Source organism: Epargyreus clarus, unplaced genomic scaffold, assembly GCF_041222505.1.
Source record: "Epargyreus clarus isolate Ecla_fem2 unplaced genomic scaffold, WU_Ecla_fem_2.2 ptg000022l, whole genome shotgun sequence".
NCBI classification, from domain to species: Eukaryota; Metazoa; Arthropoda; class Insecta; order Lepidoptera; family Hesperiidae; genus Epargyreus; species Epargyreus clarus.
Window position 1 is genome coordinate 2504079 of NW_027332229.1, and position 15780 is coordinate 2519858.

Below are 15780 nucleotides of genomic sequence, written 5' to 3' on the forward strand. Positions count from 1 at the left end.
TTTGGTGTTTTATTCCGAATTAACTGCATTTAACCCTCGCTTTTATTGTATTAGCAACTATCATTCATTTTTAACAATTGGACATTTTTTCAACAAGATGCGACTAATTAAGCATTCGTACAAAATTTCTATTGGTACTTTTTAAAACCAGAATACCATTCACCAGTCATGTAGAAAAGCTTCTTAATTCAAATCTGTCAGTTATAAAAGATTATCACATCTTCACATGATTTACATTTTAATAAAACTTGGCTGTATGCTAAACTATTCTTCTATATGAATTAATTCTTAAAAAGGAAGTACAGAACTATGGGTACCTTTCACCAGTCTTTTTACTTATCAGGGTCACGAGGAAAACTTCTTATTTCACATTTCTTAAAAAAGATCTAAAATTAGATCACAATTTCAATTTCTAAGTTATTCTTTTCTGTATGCTAACAAATAGGTAGTTTAATTTAAAAATTTTAAAAAGGAAATATTTAGTATTTTATAATTTTTTAGCATAATTTGAATATCACATAGGTAACATTTATGTTTGATTGACAGCATCAAATTATTCTAGAAATATCTTGAAAGAAACCAAGAGTAACATCATTTAAATAAAATGAGGTTGTTATTGAAAAGGTTTTAATCATTATTGTAATGACAGCTTAGCAGTTAATAGATGCTCTAAGGTTGGGCATAATTTCAATAACGTAATGTAAATAAAAGTAATTTTATTTTTCAAATAATTTTATTAGCTAATCATACAGTCTCGTGGCTATTATTTTAAGTACATTCATTAAACAACGAATAACCTCAAATAATTAAGAGATAAAGACAGATGAAAATTAAAATGGTTTGGGGTATAGTCCGTTGGCCCTTATCGATCTTGGCGCCTCGTGGCGTGACGTCAGCGCATTGCGTCACCACGGACACGTCCGTGGGCTCAGTAAGTACGAACGCACGTGAATCACTGTTACGTAATATGACGTATTCGTCTGGAATTCCTAGACTGAACTCTTTTACCGCATCCTTTGTTTTATAGGTTCTGTATACAGATATATATAAAGTCTGTGCAATATTAGATTATTAGAATTGTTTTTCTTCATGACGACGCCCGAGTATAGACGAAATTTTCCTGAAAATATTTTTAGGTATTTTAGAAACGGAATTAGCAAACGAAGGTCTATGTCAACAATGATAATGAACCTGATAGCTAAGTGGCTGTTGCCGCCCATGGATATCTGTAATCAACCCTAGATAGGATTAGATTCTTACCTGAGGTCGTCCACAGATGCGCCGCTACTTGAGGACTAAGCTGGAACGCCTTAAAAAAGCATTTCTTCAAACTAGAACACAGCAGCGCTTAAAACTGCTGTTATTAGGTAGAAATAGGTGTGTTGGTGCCGCCGGAGTCGAACCTCAAAGAGTTCTACCTCCTTCGAAAGTACTGTAACATTGATGTTATGAAGCAGAATAGGCTGTGCTGCCTTCGTAGTCGAGCCATAAAGGATTCCTACAATTTTAAAATGTCTTATCTGTCAGATATGTTGCTATACTTCTAAGTTGGAATACATAAAACAGAAATATAAATAGATTTGGCAGTGCCACTGGTACTATTTAAATGGCGACATTTCTGCAATCAATATTGGGAGAAACTTCCTAACTTAGCCATAATATTATAGTATAAAGGTTAATGCTTACTTCCACGAGGTAACCGCTTCTTACTGCATTCAGTTTAGTTGAAAAGGAAATATTAGGACCAATAATACTCTGTAGAAGACGTTTACGAATAAATATTGTATGCGAAAGATACAATGGGTATTCAGAAAAGTATTTATTGCCGGAAGTCTTCTTTAGCGACTGAATTGAGATAGTATCTTCATATATTTAACAAAAAATGTCACGTCCAGAAGAAATTAAATGATCCCAAAAAATAGAATACGTAGACGGCGTTAAAATGCCCATTCAGAAAATTGTAATAATTTGTAAAAAAAAATCTAATTCTATCTATCTTTTGTTTGTCTTAATAGTCTTTTTTTTTTAAATAATATGAGTAGCAGACGAGCTTGCAGTCCACCTGATGGTAAGTGGCTACTGCCGCCCATAGACATCTGTAATGAACCCCAGATAGGATTAGATATTCCTGTGGCCGACCTCAGATGCGCCGCTACACCTGAGGACTAAGTATGTCTCCCTTACCACACCCTTCAAAACTGAACACAGCAGCGCCTAACACTGCTGTTATTAGGTAGAAATAGGTGTGGCGGTGGTGCCGCCGGAGTCGAACCACCAAGGGTTCTACCACTTTGAAAAGGTTGGTTGAAGTGTGTGTGACATTGTGTTTGATTTTTTTTATTAGGTACGTAACGTATGTAAATTCATTGTCACATGCCTTCGAGGTGAAGGAAAACAGCGACGCCGGATTTCTTAAAATTCTCTCAAAAGTGTATGAAATCTATCAATCCGAATTTACCAGGCATCATGACTATGACTTACGTTTTCTCATTCTGAGATGCCATGCCCACTAATACAATAAAAATGGTTTTAAGTCTCGTATTAGCAGAAATAGAATGAATGGCCATACAAAACGTATGCAGAACGGCAATAATTCTTAATCGTGTTAGACCGACCTACAATTGGTCGAAAGCACAGTTCATTGTTGTAAATTGGATGAGTCGCCTACCTGATCTGGTGTGGTCTGTTTTAATCTCGTTTAATCTGAACCAAACTAAAAAACTATTGGGTATGGTCATAGAAACGAATAATCTGGAGACACGGCAGTGCCTCCGCAAGTCGAACAAAAAAAATAAAAAAGCGCCACGGCCGTAGCATTCTTTTCTCGAAGAAATTTAGGACATTTTCGATCCCCTCCAACTTCGTTCTAGGTAAAGCTAGAAGCCTATTTTTTTAGGAACTAAGCAAACATTGCAAAGACAGTATATTTCAAATTTCATTCAATTTGAACCAGTAGTTTAAGAATTATACTGTATTGTGGACGACCTTTATTTTTTCTGACAAAATTCAAAGACTAGATGACCTTTTTGTCATTAAGTGGTCCGAACTCAGACTGTACAGAATGTCGACATAAACTATCTGTATTTATAAAGCCTATGATATATAAAGAAACTTTAGAATTCGATAGCACTTCCTGAGATTAGCGTATTCAAATGAAAATCTTCAGGTTTATAATATTAAGTAAATAGTACAATAACAGACATACCTACCGCTTCTTATATAACACTTACTATCTACTATAATGTAAATAGTTTAGTACTTATTATTATCTAAAGCACCTCGTTCGCTCTGACGTAAGGTTCGTACTCGCATCGATTTTCTCCCTCCGCTGGCTATCCGCATTGATTATGCAAGAGTCCTGCCATCCCGTACTCTATCTGTACCTTCTTACAAATATTATTTTTCCTGACCGACTGACTGACTCAACACCTGACTGCGACGTCGTGACAGGGTGTATTTTTATAAACAAATACTTGTCCTGACTGACTGATATCGTCGCATGGCTTAAACTAATGAATATAAGTGAAAGAAACCTTCCAATACCTTCTTTTTATGACGTAGGGCACCCGCTAAAGATTTTTTTATTTATCTATTCATGGGAGGTTTATATAGGGTTAAAAGTTTATAAAACATCATTTCGTCGTTTTTGGAAAATCAACCCTGAAAGAACATCTTAGTTCTCACGGGCAATGCATCTGTGGTCTTTAGGTAGAACCTGTTATTTATGGAGTTAGTTACAGATGTTCATACGGCAGTGGCTACTTACCATCAGGAAGATTGCGTGCTACTTCAATAGTATATAAAAAAATAAAACAAACGTAATAGTTTTAAAGATTAGTTTTTACTTCAACTTAGACGATTATGTTCAATTTTTCAGCTATTTCGCGTTTGATAAATGCATCCATTGTTCTCGTTTTTGTTATAAAACGCTGTGGCAAGCTAAAACGCAGATATAACTTAGAATGATTGCATAACAGTCGCAGTCATACTTGGGTGTTTGCTAGTGAATGTAGCCAGAAATGTTGACAGCGGCTGCCACAAAGTTCGATTGATTCGGCGAGTCGGCGAGCCACTGTTGTACAAATTACCTATCTTGTCTGTAATAACTTCTTTCGCAAGGTAATATACATTGACTCGAAGTTTTTTGTAAGAAACTGTTGTTATAATACGTAAATAGTGATAGTTAAAATTAGAACAGAACAGATACTATGTAATTGGTGCTTAAATTTTTGTGTTTTTGCCTTTAATTAAAGCCTGTGCATCTGGCTAGCTGTAGAATACCTATCTTTTCAGTAGTAACAGTTCTTTCGCAAGAATTACGAGGGACATTGACTCTATAAGATTTTTTGTAATAAACTGTTGTAATAATACGTTCCTAAGTAGTGATAGTTAAAATTAGGACAGTGATATAATACATAGTGAAAGGTTTGAAGGTGGTAGAACCCTTTGTGGTTCGACTCCGGCGGCACCACCGCCACACCTATTACTACCTAATAACAGCAGTGTTAGGCGCTGCTGTGTTCCGTTTTGAAGGGTGTGGTAAGGGATACAGACTTTTCCGAGGCGTTCCAGCTTAGTCCTTAGGGGTAGCGGCGCATCTGTAGTCGACCTCAGGTAGGAATATCTAATCCTATCTGAGGTTGATTACAGGCGTCCATGGGCGGCAGTAGCCACTTACCATCAGGTGGACTGCATTCTCGTCTGCTCGTCTGCTGCATACTCCTATATTATAAAAAAAATAGTTGGTAATATGTAATTTGTGTTAGATTCTTGTGTTTTTGCCCGTAACCCTGTATAGAATGCATTTGGGTAGGTAATTGATAATATGGAATTCATTTTTGTAAAATAAGTTATCTTGTGACTTTTGTAATAATGAGTAAATAACAACAACAGAATAGATAGTAATTCATATTTTTTTTTAATATTTGTGTATTTTTCACTTATGTTTTCATTCAATTGGGTAGGTAATTGTATAATAGTACTAAAGACATATTATGCTTATTCTATAAGAAACATCGTTGAACAACGAAATTTCATTACAATATAAAGAAATGTTATTACGGCATTTAACACACCACAATTCTGATGGAAGGGCCTATTAGGGCTTACGTGTTAGTCAACCACAAGTTATAATAATTAACTTTCTAAATACTAAAGTACGTGGAATTTAAACTTTAAACCTTTAACGCGTATAACGTTTTATATTAAAACACAGGTGCTATCACATCTTAGCTAAAAGGTAAAAATACGCAAGACATCAGTGCCACGGCAGTCGAACTGTAGAGAACTCTAGCTATAGATAGATAATATCAAATTGGTTTATGTAGTTGACAAAAGTACAAAAAGACATTTTTTTATAATGTAAGAGTAGTAGACGAGCATGCAGTCCACCTGATGGTAAGTGGCTACTGCCGCCCATGGACATCTATAATCAACCCCAGATAAGATAAGATATTCTTACCTGAGGTCGGCCACAGATGCGCCGCTACCCCTGAGGACTAAGCTGGAACGCCTCGGGAAAGTCTGTCTCCCTTACCACACCCTTCAAAACGGAACACAGCAGCGCCTACACTGCTGTTATTAGGTAGAAATAGGTGTGGCGGTGGTGCCGCCGAAGTCGAACCACAATGGGGTCTACCTTCAAATACTGACTACTTAGTCACAATTTAAAAATATTTTTGATCGAATACTTTATTACACATTAATTTTATAGTTATAAATCTTATAAATCTATATCTTTGACATTATAAGGAAATGTTTATCAAACACAAGGATACTAAGATAAGGCTGGTGGAAAATCTGAATTTTTGATACTATAATATTACCTGAAATTCAGATTTAATATAATTAATCGAATTCATAACACTAGTCGTATTGAAGACGGTTTACATATTGTTCCATCAACGAAATATATTGAGCGCCGACTTCAGAATTATGTACTAAACCAACATTTATTTGAATTATTTGTAACTTTGTAGTGACATAGAATTCGGTTATGTATTTTTGTATATAATTTGGAATTAGCAAACGAGCAAGCTGTCTATCCATAAGCCACTATCGTTCACGGACATCTGTAATTAACTTTAGATAAGATTAGCGACCTAACTACTTGAAGTCTGCGATAACTGGACTAAGTTGGAACGCCTGGGAAGTACGTCTCTTTTACCACACCGTTCAAACCAGAACACAGCAGCGCTTAACTGCTGTTATAACAGAAATAGGTGTGGTGTTGGTGCCGCCTGAGTCGAACCACAAAGGGATGTACCACTTTCAATGTCTATTTTTTTGTAATTCAAATAGCAAACGAGCATATATGTATGTGTGTGTCTGTGTGTGTGTGTGTGTGTGTGCGTCAATACCGTTTGTGGACGTCTGTAATCAAATGCAAACTGTCCAATTTATGTCCATGAGGCCGTTGCCACTTACCACCAGGTAGAGTGCATACTCATTCACTTACTGACGGATTAAGGGGGGCCTCTGGTCCCAGGGGGCCTCCAAATGGCTACAAGTTTCCTGGTAGACGTTTGTAAAAGCTTGTAATATTTGATATGCCTGCCCCTGGCGTCCGATGAGCTTAACATTGCTGTTATTAGGTAGAAATAGGTATGGCGGTGGTGCCGCTAGAATATGACCACCAAGAGTTCCAAAACTCTAGAGTTCTAGTATGATAGAAGGAAATTTCTAAAAATTATGATTCTCCTGTATATTTCAGTCTCAATATTTCAAGACACATCAGCGAGTACATCCAACGCTCAATATAATTCGTTATATAACTTATGTAACGCTGCTCAGTGCCTCTCTCAAGGTTGAATCGTAGTATTATTTAGTATTTCACTGAATAATCTTTTCTAGTGACTTGTATCAGTAACACACGAGGTTTTCTAACATTTCGTCATCAACCCACTGCTGGGTACGGGACTCCTCTCAGAATGAGAAGGATTAGGCCATAGTCCACCGCGTTGGCCAAGTGCGTATTGGTAGACTTCACGCACCTTTGATATTTTTTTATAAATCTCACAAGTATGTAAGTTTCCTTACTATGTTTTCCTTCACAGTTCAAGCAAGTTAAATAAATGTAAAAGTTAGATAAATGTTAAAGAAGGTGGTAGAACCCTCTGCGGTTCGACTCCGGCGGCACCACCGCCAAACCTATTTCTACCAAATAACAGCAGTGTTAGGCGCATCTGTGGCCGACCTCAGGTAGGAATATCTAATCTTATCTGGGGTTGATAACAGATGTCCATGGGAGGCAGTAGCCACTTACCATCATATAGAAAAAATGTCCAATACGAACATAACTTTGAAAAATCAGAGGTTAAAATTCCATCACCGCTAAAGCAAGTAATGATTAATTTGTAACACGCGCATATCAGAGGTTAAAGATATTTACGTCTATTTAAAAGGTAGCATAAGTGTAGTTCGACAGGGATCCTACCGCTACCTATTTCTAGCGTGAAACAGGTTCTCCGTTCCGGTGGAAAGGTGTGCTTGCCGGCTGACTTAAATATGACTACAACATCTTAGTCCTCAGGAGTGGCAAAGCATCTGTGACCAGCTTCTGGCAGGACCTGTTCTATATGGGCTTACAGATGACCATACGGCAGTGACCACTTATCAGGTGAACTACAAGCTAATTTCCTATTTCAATTTTGTAAAAAATGCTATTTCAATGCTATAAAAAAATAACAAGCAATATGACGTCATTTAATTGTCCGTCTAGCAACTGTCTGATATTGTTTACAAAGGAAAACTACTGTAATTAAATGATTATACAACCCATTATACACACCACAATGATTAAATATGCACACTCAATTTTACTACGATCTGTAATAAGTTAATTATCGGTAAGTAGTTCTATCCGTCGGGACCGCGGACGAGTACTTCTAGCGTACCCACAGACCTGTATTTGTTTTTAGATATGAGCTGTGAGCGTACCCATGGTCCCGACAAAAGCCGAACTACGAAGGAATTTATTTTCTGGGATTCAAATCAAATCAAATCAAATCAAATTTTTTTTAATTCAAAATAGGTTCTTTACAGAGCACTTTTTGAATGTCAAACTACCACCACTTCACAAGGTGTTTCGTTATGGAGAAGAAGCGGCGAAAGAAACTCCATAACACACATCTTTTAAAAAATGGATTTTACAATGTTAAACTTAACCTAATGGTACATGTGGAGCTGGAACTACTTCAGACCACACCGTTTTGTCAGTCAAATAATCACTTAGTTTATAGTACGCTTTTTTACATAGCGTTTGTTTAACGACATGTTTGAACTTTTTTCTGTGAGATTGAAAATGTGGTCAGGTATTTTATTGTAGTAGCGAATACAGTTACCCATGAAAGATCTAGCCACCTTGCATAATCTATGTTTAGGAATTGCTTATTTATTTCTATTTCTAATATTAAAGTTATGGTGGTTACTATTTTTTTCAAACATATCAGTATGTTTTCTTATATACATAATATTTTCATAGATGTATTGACTATGGATTCGAACCTTGGATCCTCGTTTGAGAAGCTGAGTCAACCACTGCGTGTCGTTTAAATATATAAATTTAAGAATACGTGTGTTGTTTCTCTTCTTCCTAAAATATATTTCGGAGGCGCAAATTTACAATCTTTCCGAGGACACTTATGATCTTGACCCTTGCTACGGGTCATAGAAACCGCACGGAAGAGTACATTGACCTTTCTAGGGGTTCCTAAAGATGTGTGTGTATTGGTGTTTGTGTATTATCTGACGACCCTCGTGGCCACGTGGTGGTACACCATACCGGTCACCATACCGGTCTGACGCGCAGAGGGTCCCGGGTTCGATCCCCGGCCAGACAGAAATCTAAATGAGTAATTTAGGTTTCTGTTTCTGGGTCTGGGTGTTATACAGGGAATTCTAATGTGGGGCTGTGAGTGTAGAAAGCGTTAATTATGTGTGTGTACATAGCACAAGTAACGCTAATTTGGATTTTGAAGCTACAGTTTCATTGTAAATTTGCATTTGTTCAAAACGTTACTATTTCTGTTCAAAACTGTCCTTAAACTTTACTATTTCTGTCTTTAAATTTAGGATACGATAGATAATCAATTAATTAAGGATAGTCTATCCAATGTTTTGCTTACTAAAGATCGAAAAATAATTTTTGCAGCGATGACATATTATTATACTTTCTGCAGACAAATTCTGAAATTTCGATTTTTGGTACGCAAAGAATGAATGGATTGGTTATTAATAGCGGACGTTAAAGGTGACAGTATTAGAATGTCACGAGTAAAATCGTCACAGATTGCATATTTACATAGCATACGTGTTTATACATACAATTGAATCGTCTGTCAATATTTTCAAAACAAATGTCTTTAAAAATTTGAAAGTTATTTTAAGACCGTTTATATATAGGAGTAGCAGACCCTTGAGGACTAAGCTGGAACGCTTGGAAAAGCATGCCTCCCTTACCACACCCTTCAAACCAGAATACAGCAGCGCTTAGCACTGCCGTTATTAGTCGAACCACAAAGGGTTCTACCACCTTCAAAACCTAACCTTTCTTAATTTCCATTCTTTTTGACGAGGGGGAAACCTTCAAAAGGTACCCTATGCCGTGGGAGCGGCACGGGGTTATGTGGGATTCTTACCGCACTAAAACCCCCCCGGTGGCCATCCTCAGCGCTGCGTAGAGGACTCCGGGATCTCCAACGGAACGCAACCGGAGTCCACTTGGCGCGTTGCCCCGTCGGGCTCTGTCCAGGTGAGCTTGAAACTCATACCGCCGTCCATCCCGGGGTTGCTGGCTGGACGGTTCGAGCTCCCACTCTGCCGCCCGCAACCCGGAAGCCCCCTTTTAGTCGCCTCTTACGACAGGCAGGGTATACCGTAGCCCTATTCTAGTCCCGGAACTACAGGGACAAACCTTTCTTAATTTCCTAACCTAACCTTAACCTACATTTAAAACTTCACTTTGAAAAGAAACCCATACTAAAAGTCGGCCAGTAATGGGTAATGGGAAATGGGTAATGGGTTATCGACGTGGCCAAACGGATCCGCGTTACAAGTTCGTAGAACGTACTTAGCAACTGTGTTCGACACAATGCCGCATTGGCGCTTATCATATTACGTGTACACTTATATACACTAATACGGTATGTGCAGATATAATTATGTAACGCTGGGTTTACACGTGGCGAGAGGAAAGTAATGGCTATTTTAGTCGATTGAAGAAAGGAATTTTATAATGGTATTCCTAAGTCAATCATTTTATAGTCGCCTTTCGCTCGAACAATAGCTAAAAAGGACAGCTGCTCAAAAGGTTAATACCATCGTTGCCAATCAGCTGTTCCCTCCCCTTTTCCCTTGATATTGACGCCCTAAGCATGCCGGGAGCGAAAGTGCCGGATCTTTTGGGGGGCGACATGATAATATTATATAGTAAAAGATCCGAATTAGGAACGACCTTCACTATGACGTTATATGAAAACCATTTTATGTCCAATCTAGTATGTTAAAAAATATATTGTGAGTGGGTTGGTTACAAATCCTGGACAGACAGACCCGCCCATGGGCATCTGCAATAAACCTCAGAGAAGACCAGATTCCCTCTTGAGGTCGGCCACAGATGCGCCGCTTTCTCTGAGGACTAAGCTAGAATGTCTCGGCAAAGTATGTCTACCTTACCTGTCTGTCTGTGTCTCTGAAGTCAACCTACAAAGAGATCTACCACCTCTAATAAAATATAAAGTACAAATTAATAATCTACGTAAATTCCTTGAAATCTTTCGTAACATCTTTGTTATGTCACGTGCTTCATTGCCAAAAGTGCTGGCGCCAAAACTACCTCAAAAGTAGGATAAATTTGAAGGAATCCATCGAGTTACGCGCCGTGCCAAATTTAAAACGATAGAACGGGAAGTTAAGTTTTTGGCAAGGAATATTTACTGTGCTTTTATTTTAGGCTAATAGCCTTGTCAATGAAATATTTGTGTTTTGTTGTGTCATTTATTTTATGACGGCTTTAGTGTTTCAAGGTATGATGGATAACTCAGGAACACATACACACAAATTATGTAACATAATCATCAGTACTTGAAGGTGGTTCGGTTTGCACAATTATCTTTCCGCGTAAGTGCAAAATGTGGAATGAACTTCCTCCTGAGGTATTCCCTCAGGACTATGACATGGGGCTCTTCAAGAGGGGTGCAAAAAGAACTCACCTTCAAAGTCGACGATGTATTGGCGACTCCTCTGGTGTTGCAAATGTCCATAGGCGATGGTGACTGCTTTCCACCAGGTAGCCCGTCTGCCTTATCGTTAGGTTAAATTAAGAAAAACAAACTTAACATCTTGCCATAGATTAGTAAAGATACTTCGCCGCCTTGAAATTGAATGAAGCCAAAACGGCTTATTAGTAAGTTCTTTATTTGAATTCTTGACAAATAAAACATTTTTAGAGAAAATTTAGGAATAAATAACTAATACTGCGTACTTAATTTACGTACTAAATAAATATTTATTGCAAATATTTTAGGGACATTTTAGCACGGAGACGTGGCAAAACTTTTTTACTCAACTATTTCAATTCTCAAAACTGGGTACATTTTCTTGTTAGGAGTGAGTAATCTTTACTAATCTATGGATCTTGCACAGTAAATAATAAAAAACAACACTTCTGTAGTTACTTATTTAAAAGAACCATTTATCATTGTGAACGCAGCCTAACCACTTATGTGACAAAATGTTTATCAGATTCGACGGAATCGTTAGCATCGTGTCTCATCGTGACATTGTACCTACTTATTGCTATATACACAGGTGTAGGCCAGTGGGTTACTTGTATCTATGCTGCAGAATCGATCAAGCTAAATTTAGATTCATACTTCGGTTATCACAGTCCGGGTAAAACTGCTAGTCTGCTCTGAGTGTAGAAATGAATCGCGTCGCCACAGCAAATTGTATGACTACACCTGCTCGCAACAACTTTAGAGCGGACTAGCACCGGCGGGCACCGTAACGAAGAATACGTAGTATTTGCAAAGTGATAGTTCCGAGAAAAAGTTTAAATTACGATTTGACCAACATACAATTAAAAACATTTTTTTCTTCCTGTCTTCTGATGCCATTGGTAGGGTTTCGTATCCAAAGGATAAAAACGGAACCCTCCTAAGCCTCCGCTCTCTGGGCGTCTGTCAAAGAGCTCTATCTCCTGAACCGTAACAGATAGATACTTAATTTTTTATGATGTAGAGTATGTATAATGGAAGCCGCTATAATAATAAATAGTATGCTAAAAAAACACCTTAAATATACGGGGGTCGCCATAAGGACAACTAGTTTTATTGAGAAGTTTCATTAAAATTGATTCAGTTATTATAGTCGTTTGAACATTTATTACAAATTAACCTAATATACATAAAACGATGTAGTATGGTTTGAAGAATAAACTTCATTGATAAGAGTTATCACAAGGTAACTGTACCGTAAATATACTAGACACCTACCTATATTATCTTACGTAATCTCATATAAAAATGTCAGCTACATCGTGTTTAAGATTTGCAGACTGTCATCGCATAACTGATCACCATAAAAGTTACCATGGTATTTTTCAAGGCGAAGGATTATTAACGGATTTTACTTTTAACATTCGAATGATTTTCATTTATGAAGGTGATAGAACCCTTTGTGGTTCGACTCGGCGGCACCAACACCACACCTATTTCTGTTATAACAGCTGTTAAGCGCTGCTGTGTTCTGGTTTGAAGGGTATGGTAAGGGAGGCGATTTCCGAGGCGTTCCAGTTTAGACCTCAATGGTAGCGGCGCATCTGTGACGACCTCAGGTAGGAATATCTAATTCTACCTGGGGTTGATTACAGGTGTCCATGGGCGGCAGTAGTCACTTACCATCGGGTGGACTGCATGCTCGTCTGCTACTCCTATATTATTATAAAAAAAAAGATGTCCGTGGACGGCAGTAGCCACTTACCACCACGTCGACTGCATCCTCGTCTGCTACTTCTATATTATAAAGAAAACATTACTTAAGTATGTCTCTTTAAGTCAAATGAAATCAAACGGTGCTAGCAGTATCTTTCTAAGTTATCAGACAGTAAAAATATTTTAGCTATCTTATGTGGGGATCATATTTTTATCACAAATGTAACAAAATAGATAAGTTACTTCAGAGTACATTATGATAATGTGTTGGATATATTCATTTGGTCATTTTGATTTAAAACAATAATAATTATAGTTTAAAAACTAAAAACCATGCTAAAATCGCACAAGGAAAATCGTTAACCTTGATTCCTGACGATCCTAATGAGGAGAATGGGATAAAATTATTAAAATCGTGTATTATCAGTCTTCATAAGTATTCAAAATTTTAAAATAATCGGACCGTTCAAACTAGGTAAAAATTGAGTTCAGAGATTCGTTTCATACGTACAAGTCAAGCTAATAAAAGCGTGGTAAAAATGTAAATTATTTATTTGAAATTGAGTCGTCAACTGAGGATAAAAATCTTATTCTTAAGCTATTTTTTCTATTCTTAAACTATTTTTTTTAAGATCTTGTGAAAGGGCCTATATTTTTGGGTAAACATAATTATTTAATTTTGTGAAATAATATTTGTGAATTGTGGGGTCGAAGGTACGAATTCCAAGCACCTCTAATTTTTTAAGTGGCGAAGGAAAACGTCTACATACCTGAGAGATTATTATAAAATGGTTTTCAAGGATATATGAAGTCTTTTAAACCGCAATTGGCCAGCGCGGTGGTCCTTCTCATCCTGAGCCCTTTACTTGGGGAAACCCTTCAACGCCAGATTCCTACCTGACGCCCTTTGTCGGGACCACGGGTTTCCTAGTTTCACTCGTCCGCGATCCCGACGGACATTTACAGCTCTTGTAGGATTCCCTCGGTGTCGTGGATGCGAGGATGCACAAATAAGAAAACACATATACCCAGATCCAGAACTGACATCGAAATACATAATTCAGATGAATGTCTAGCCGGGCATCGAAAATGGAAACCATGGCGCCTTAAACCGATATGACCAAAAAGAAAAAAGTCGTCTATTGTTGTAATCGTTGTTATAGTGATATAATCATTACTGTTCCACTGTTGGGCACAGTCTCCTTTCAAAGTGAGATGACCTCAAGCCAGTCCACTGCGCTATAAAATTCTGTATTCGATATAGCCCTTCCGCCAACCTAATTTTTTTCACCTACGATAATGTCTTGCACTACTGCGTTTATTTATTTCGTTTTTAATCTATGCATTACCAAACGTCAATGTCACACGTCATACAAAGAAAAATTGTCTATGGCACACAACTTATGTAACATCTTTGACCTGCGTCCTAACCTTGCACTACATAATATAACTAGATAATCTGTGCGTAACATTGGCTTCCCGCCAACACGCGTGCGTTCCCGCGCTAAATGGGACACAATTTGACTCTGCCCTTACTTATGTAACCTTCCACGTGATGCCCAGACATTGTACTTGAAATCTCTATTGTTATCTAAAATATATTGTTAAAACGGTAGTACTCGTGTTTTTATGAGTGCCAAACCTATTTCTGTTTAAATGAAGGCTATATGTATTGATGTTTATGCATTTCTGCCTCATAACACCATTACAGCAGTGTAGCGCTGCTGTACCTACTCTTTTAGAAGAGACGAGACTGTCCAACTTAGTCTTCAGGGTAGCCACGCGTTTGTGGCTGGCTGATCTTAAGTAGCCTCTAATCCTGTTTGGGTTTGATTATAGATATCCATGGGCAACAGTTGCAATTACCACTTATCACTTTACCACTATTACTTGAAGGTGGTAGAACCCTTCGTGGTTCGACTCCGGCGGCACCACCGCCACACCTATTTCTACCTAATAACTGCAGTGTTAGGTGCTGCTGTGTTCCGGTTTGAAGGGTGTGGTAAGGGAGAAAGACTTTTCTGAGGCATTCCAGCTTAGTCCTCAGGGGTAGCGGCGCATCTGTGGCCGACCTCAGGTAGGAATATCTAATCCTATCTGGGGTTTATTACAGATGTCCATGGGCGGCAGTAGCCACTTACCATCAGGTGGACTGCATGCTCGTCTGCTACTCTTATATTATATAAAAAAAGACTTATCACTAAAGTAGCAACAGATTGAGATTTTTAAATAACTTATTGGCCTTTATGGCTTCGGAATGTTTTTTTCGGTCAAACCATAGACATAATCAATAATTGTTAGGAATGATGGTAAAAGTATCATCATCATCATCATCAACCTATTACTGTCCCACTGCTGGGCACGGGACCTCTCATAATAAGAAGGATTAAGCCATAGTCCACCGCGCTGACCAAGTGTGTATTGGTAGACTTCACATACCTTTGAGATTTTTTTTATAAATCTCTCTGGTATGCAGGTTTCCTCACGATGTTTTCCTTCACCGTTTAAGCAAGTGATAATTAATTTCTAATTTCTAATACGCACATAAATATGAAAATCAGAGGTGCGTGCCTGGGATTTGAATCTCGGACCCCTCGATCGAGAGGCCGCGTTTCTTAACCACTAGGCTATCACTGTTGCTGCTTGGTAAGAGTAAGAAACTTTAATCGTCAAATGCGGGTACTTTATTTAGGAAAGTTAAGGCTCTCGGCTTATAAAAAGTTGGTTTTTAAATAATTTTACTGACGATATTCCTAACATAATAGAAATAATAAATAAAGGATAAAATATCATTGGGTCAAACTTTATTTCCCGTCTAGATTTGAGGGTATGATTACGAAGTGATAAT